Genomic DNA, 6000 nt, shown 5'->3' on the forward strand with positions numbered 1-6000 from the left:
ATTGGAATCGATTTGTTGAAGGCCTTCAACCATAAAGCGTCCTGGTTGGATGCATAATCGTTCCAAAACATTCACTTTGGCCATTGCTCCTTCATTAAAACTAAGAACTGCATCACAAACCCCTAATTTTAATGTCTGAATGCCAACAAATGTGGTCTTGGGTAGCCTATTCCAAATTACGCTATTGATGCTTTCATTAGGGTTCTGTGTTTTACCGTGCAGACACCTCTTTAGTAGGGCTGGGGCTGATAAATCCTTATAGATTGGTTTTATTTCTTCCATAATAGATTCAGGCAATGAGTTTGTATGTTTGAAATCATCTAGCTTATTATTTGCCTGAGCTTGTCTGTATTTGCACCAAGACTCAATCCCAGGCGGGCATAGATCGTGCTGAGGTTTTGCGTCAGTCGATAATTTGTGATAGAACGTAGCCCATATTGCTCTCTTCATTTTTTCAACATCTTCCAAATTATTCCTTATTGCCATCCCATAAAAACGTTGTAAGTGATCTATCTCTACATCAGTCAACCTACCTTGTCCTCCAAGTCCTTTACCATCCTTCAATTTGATTCCTTTTTTATCCCTCTTCTATCGCCGCAGTCTTGTTCCTAGTCGCTTCTGAATATGGCCTACACATTCAAGTTTTTCTAACAAAACATCATCACCATAGGGATTGTTTGCCACAACATGAGTAAACCCCTTAGAGTCCCCATCTCCAAGGTATTTTGTGTATCGCACATTGAGTTTAGCCTCAGAGCGGCGACAAAGAGTCAGAGCTCCCGCCACCTCCATTCCACCACTTGTACCTGAAAAATTTGCCAAACAAGTACCATAATTTTTGTGCTGTTTCAATAGGGTTTTGTCATGGCTTAGAGGTTTTCTGACACATTTATTACAATATTTGCTGAAACACTCAAAGTCCATAACCTTTCCTGTATCGAAGGATGTTGCTGTCATTACGCCGTTCACAGAGGTGAAGCCTCGCTTCTGCCAGGTAACGTCAAAAGCGGCTGCTATATCACGACAATCATCATTTAGGCTACGAACTTCATCAGCTGCCTGTCTAAGTGAACATTCACTTACCTCTGATACAGCAGTAAGCAGTTTTTTATTATACTTTTCAATTCGGCTGTTTGGTGGAGCGATATTCATCACAGCAGAAAATACCCTACCAGAATCTAGGCCTTTGCCGATTGAACGTAGAGCATAAACATATCTTAGATTCAACTCATACATATTTCTAACACATTTGGAGCTTATTACTGAGTCAGTATGTTTACATACATTGCAACAAATATTTACACGATGTACTATTCCACACTTGAAGTCTTCATCTAGGCTTATGTCAATGCAGTCGGAACTACTACAATATTTACATGCAGTGAAAGATTTTATTAGGCCAGAAATCTGTTGTAAATCTATTATAATATTTACATTGTTTATGTCATAATCACTAAATTTAGGCAACTTTGAATCATTAATCTTCTTAGAACTAGATGATTGTTTAGGCCTAGGCCTATTAGATTCACTTGTACCTGGAGAAGCACTTAGTCCTAGTTCACTTGAATTTTTACGAAATTGGTTACCTCTGTAAGACTGTTTATTGAACCTTTTCACTCTAGGCATGGCTAATACACAATAATATCACTTATTTATATAATAAATACACACTAAGAGTCCAAAGTTTTGATCACTGGCACCACACAAAATAGAATTACACTGACAAACACTGTTAGTAAACATAAACAATAACAATAATATCAATAGTGTAGGTTAGGTAAGTTACAGATGACTTACATCCTTCAAATGCATCTAAAGCAAGCAGTGCTACCAACCTAAAGGGGAAAAACTTAATAATCATACAATTGGAGCAAGTAATATGTATATAATACATTCTGACACTAACAATCCATAGCGCGCCATGTTGTCAGCTGAAAAAAGCGTGCATACATTTCTTAAAACACATTTTACACATATTTCTAAACCTCTCAGATATAGAGTGTTATATATTTTTGAAAAGGGCATAAAACATAGTATTTTTTATGATATGTTTCAAAAAATCGATATTTTGGTGCCAAAAAGGTACATGCTCCCCTTAACATGCTCCTTCCATGATATGTTTGAATCATTAATAAGCTCTAAATATTTTATAGTGTCAACTTTAAAAATTTCCAGACATCTACAATTTCCAATATTGGTGCATAAAATAACGTGATAGTGCATCTTTTGTTCAACTCTCGCACATTATTCAAATCAAAAATCATATTCTTAGTTTTTCACTCGGAATCATACAGTTTTTATCTTTACAGTTACTACAAGAGTTGAAATCAATAACTTTCCCTTATGATTTGATAAAAAGTCTCAACAACTTGGGCGCAATATTCAGAAACCGGCGAGTTAGTAAAGACGTCGATACACGAACCTTCATTAGTGGACTTTCCCGTCAACTCTTCAAAAATAGTGTCCAAGTTGTAGCTCCTGGTAAGGTCAACAAGAGATGTTTTTCGTTAGAGATTTTGAAAAAAATCAATATTAAAATCATAAACAACCATCTCGCAGCAGCCATCACTCGCCAGCTGAATGAAAATTAAATTTGCTCTCTCAAGGAAGACATCAACGAGACCATCTGGGGAGCGATACAAATACACTGTATAGCAGCAACTTCAATGTGCTTCTCAAGAACTGTACGTGACATATAAGGTCGCGACAAGGCTTTACAATGTCAGCTAGGTAATTTCTAATTAAAAAGCTAGCTCCGCTATACCTTTCGGCTCTGTAGAAAGAGCTGACAAGGGTGAAATTTTCTATCTAAAGAGAGTCGCATTCCCGTTTACTCAACCAATGTTCAGTAAGACAAGTCATGTCTACATACCTTTCATGCAAACAACCTCAAAAGCGTGTACCTTATTATTTAACAATATAATATTTTGGTCCATTGCACATAAAATATTTTAGACATTACAATTATTAAAATTATTATCAGGCTTATTTATAATTAAAAAAATACTGAGCGGGAGAGATAGGTACTATGTAATCGGGTGACAGTAATTGTAATTGTGTGAATCATTGTTTTTAAGACTCCCAGACACACTCTGAATACCACGTACTACCTCCTGAAAGGGAGCTCCCGGTTTAACATTTCCTGGCAAAATCAACGCATTTTCTCAGAAAACTGTCCCTTAAATGGCCAGCTAGGCCCCGGGCGTGACTATCTCCAAAAACCGCCACAGAGATATTAGTTTGCCTCTGTTTAGAGTGTTTTTCCCACACTGCACTTTAAGTAACGAGAACACGACGTCGCACTGTCAGTAGAGATGTCTTCATGAGCGGACTCAGATACCTTGATATTTGATTGACGTGGTCACAGCAGGTAGTAAAGAAACGGAAAATTCATCACGAGAAACTTGAAAAACGTCAACCAGATTTTTGGCAAGATTCTTCACCCTGTCAGAAAGGGCAGCGTCCGTATGGGTAGCTGTGTCAAGTTCTTCATTCAATTAATTTTGTCTTTTAGAGATATTAGTTATAATTTGTGACTTTGTATTCACATCATTGATACTGTCTATACAATCAGTCTTAAGCTTTTGAGCATATTCTTTACACTGCTGACCAATTTTAAAAACGTATCCTCAAGAACCAGCTCATTGTAATTGTGTGTTTCAGCCAGAAATTCAGATGTACTAATCGCGGAACTGATTGTAAATTGAGAAGAACTGATTCGTAGCTGTCCTCCGTTATACAATCCTCATGTCATTTACCACCACGAACACTATCTGAGAGGAATGCTATTACAAGACCCCTTGGTTTACTATCGGTTAGATGTTGTCGGATGACGCTACCTATGATTCGCACCCAGATGTTGTGTGTCTAGGACGTGGAAGACTGAATAAAGCATGGTTCCACCATTTTCTAGCTGATTTTCCGGTGCCTTGAAGTTGTGGCTTCTCCTTTATCTAGGATCCGTTGCTCTAAGTGAATGTTCTGGTTGCAAATGTTCCTCTCAAGTCGGCTCCTGAACTTAAGCTACCCCTAGAAAATGAAATATGGTTCCAGCATACATTGTTGCGATAGTTTTTCGTCAAGTATCTTTATAAGATTTTGGCTTAATGGGATTACAGAGGTAAAAGTAATTGATTTGCACCAGCGTTCCTGCCCTAACAACTTACTCTCAAATGTACAAAGGACAATAGAAAGTTGACCTATGGATCTCCAGTGCAGAACTAGTTTTTGTGTCACTCTATATGCGTTTGGTATTACCATTCACATCATACAGATTTGCCAACTGGTTGTGATTTATCGAAAATCATGATGCATGCTACAAAATGACTGAGGTTTAATCTGAAGCTGGCTGTAGTATGGCACAAGAGTATTTTATATTCACATTCAAATAAATGTGAATATAAAATCAATAGCATAGATATTGCAATATTTTTATTTCTGGTTTTCAGGAAGGTGTTTAAAACGCGAAGTCCTACCTTGGGTGTACTAGTAAAACCAACCTGTTTTAATTACTAAAAACGGAAACATTTGTCTGAATTGGAAGTTGCTTCTCAAGTACATTAAATATGCAAAAATTAAATGCGGATTGGACTTACACTATAAATTTGAAATTAAATAACACAATTACTGAATGTTACTGGCAGGGTTTGGAAAAAATTCATTTCTATAATAGCAGTAAACAAAATGTTTGTTTAAAGTTTGTCATTGACGATGGAAGGTTTGAAAGGATAATACGATATCGGACATTTGCCATCGTTATACATATAATACAAAATGTATAACACTACATTTCGAGGATGTAAATCTACCCTTTCCGTCAGGTGTGGATTTACCAACATACATAAGCATGAACAAATTGATGCTTATGTATTAAGTAGATAGATTTCAATCCTCGAAAAGTATTGTTTTACATTTTGTAACATATAAAGATAACAAAATATTATTTAGAAATTTTCTTACTATTCATCGTATACTGATTACAAACAAGGTAAATTATAAACGTACTATAATTTATAATTTAATTTAAAACCAATTGCTTTGTATAATTGTTTTAGTTTTTACAGAGTTATTCTGAGAATTAAAGAGAATAATCATGGAATTTAAATTCAAAATTATTCCAAGACGGAACTTTTTGTTCTTACTAATATAGTGTTAATATTTAGGAACAATGGGAGAATACGAGAATACAGTCAAAACATTCTGTTAAAAAAGTAATACTATATATCCCGTCAGGGCTGTTGTTGGGACAAACATTTTGTAAGTTTTACTTTTAACATTTTATGGATGCCATTATGTAAATGGCGACTTGTTATATCAGTACATCAAAACTTAAATTATATTATAGAATAACACAAAGTTTGTGGATTACAATTCTGCTGTGTGTAAAAGATAAATTGAAGCTAATACAAATAGTTTGCGAATTCGAAATACTGTAAATAGTCTTACGGCCTTATAAGACTAATTTCAATACTTTTCCTTGTTAATTAAATATTGTGTCTTTTGGTTTCGTCTTTATATATCTGATATTTTTATCAAAAGAGCTTCCAACAAATATTTAATTAAAGGAAATTCACAATTAGATCGGTTAGATATAAATTTATTTTCCCCAATAAGATCTATGCAGCTCTAATATCTGCTAAAACACAAATGACCAGTGACCTTATTCACTATTGAATGTAGTAACATTATTCTACAACATACTCCAAAAATAAATAAAATGTAGTGGATCATTGGATGGAGAAGATAATGCAGTTTCATTACGACTATCATCTTTACACGTTGCATGGGATCTTGGAACGCAAAAATTAAAGTTAAATTGAAAGATTTATTTTAAAAAACAAAACTTAAAAATGCACATTACAAGAATGTTTAAAACCCAGTTTTAATATTTTTAACGTTAATTTTATTCCAATTTTACCAAATTATTTAATATTGGGTAAATATTTTTCTCAGTTTTTTATCCCATGATAACATGACACTAGGAAAATGCTAGAACTGGGA

This window comes from Homalodisca vitripennis, chromosome X, assembly GCF_021130785.1.
Source record: "Homalodisca vitripennis isolate AUS2020 chromosome X, UT_GWSS_2.1, whole genome shotgun sequence".
Lineage (NCBI taxonomy): Eukaryota > Metazoa > Arthropoda > Insecta > Hemiptera > Cicadellidae > Homalodisca > Homalodisca vitripennis.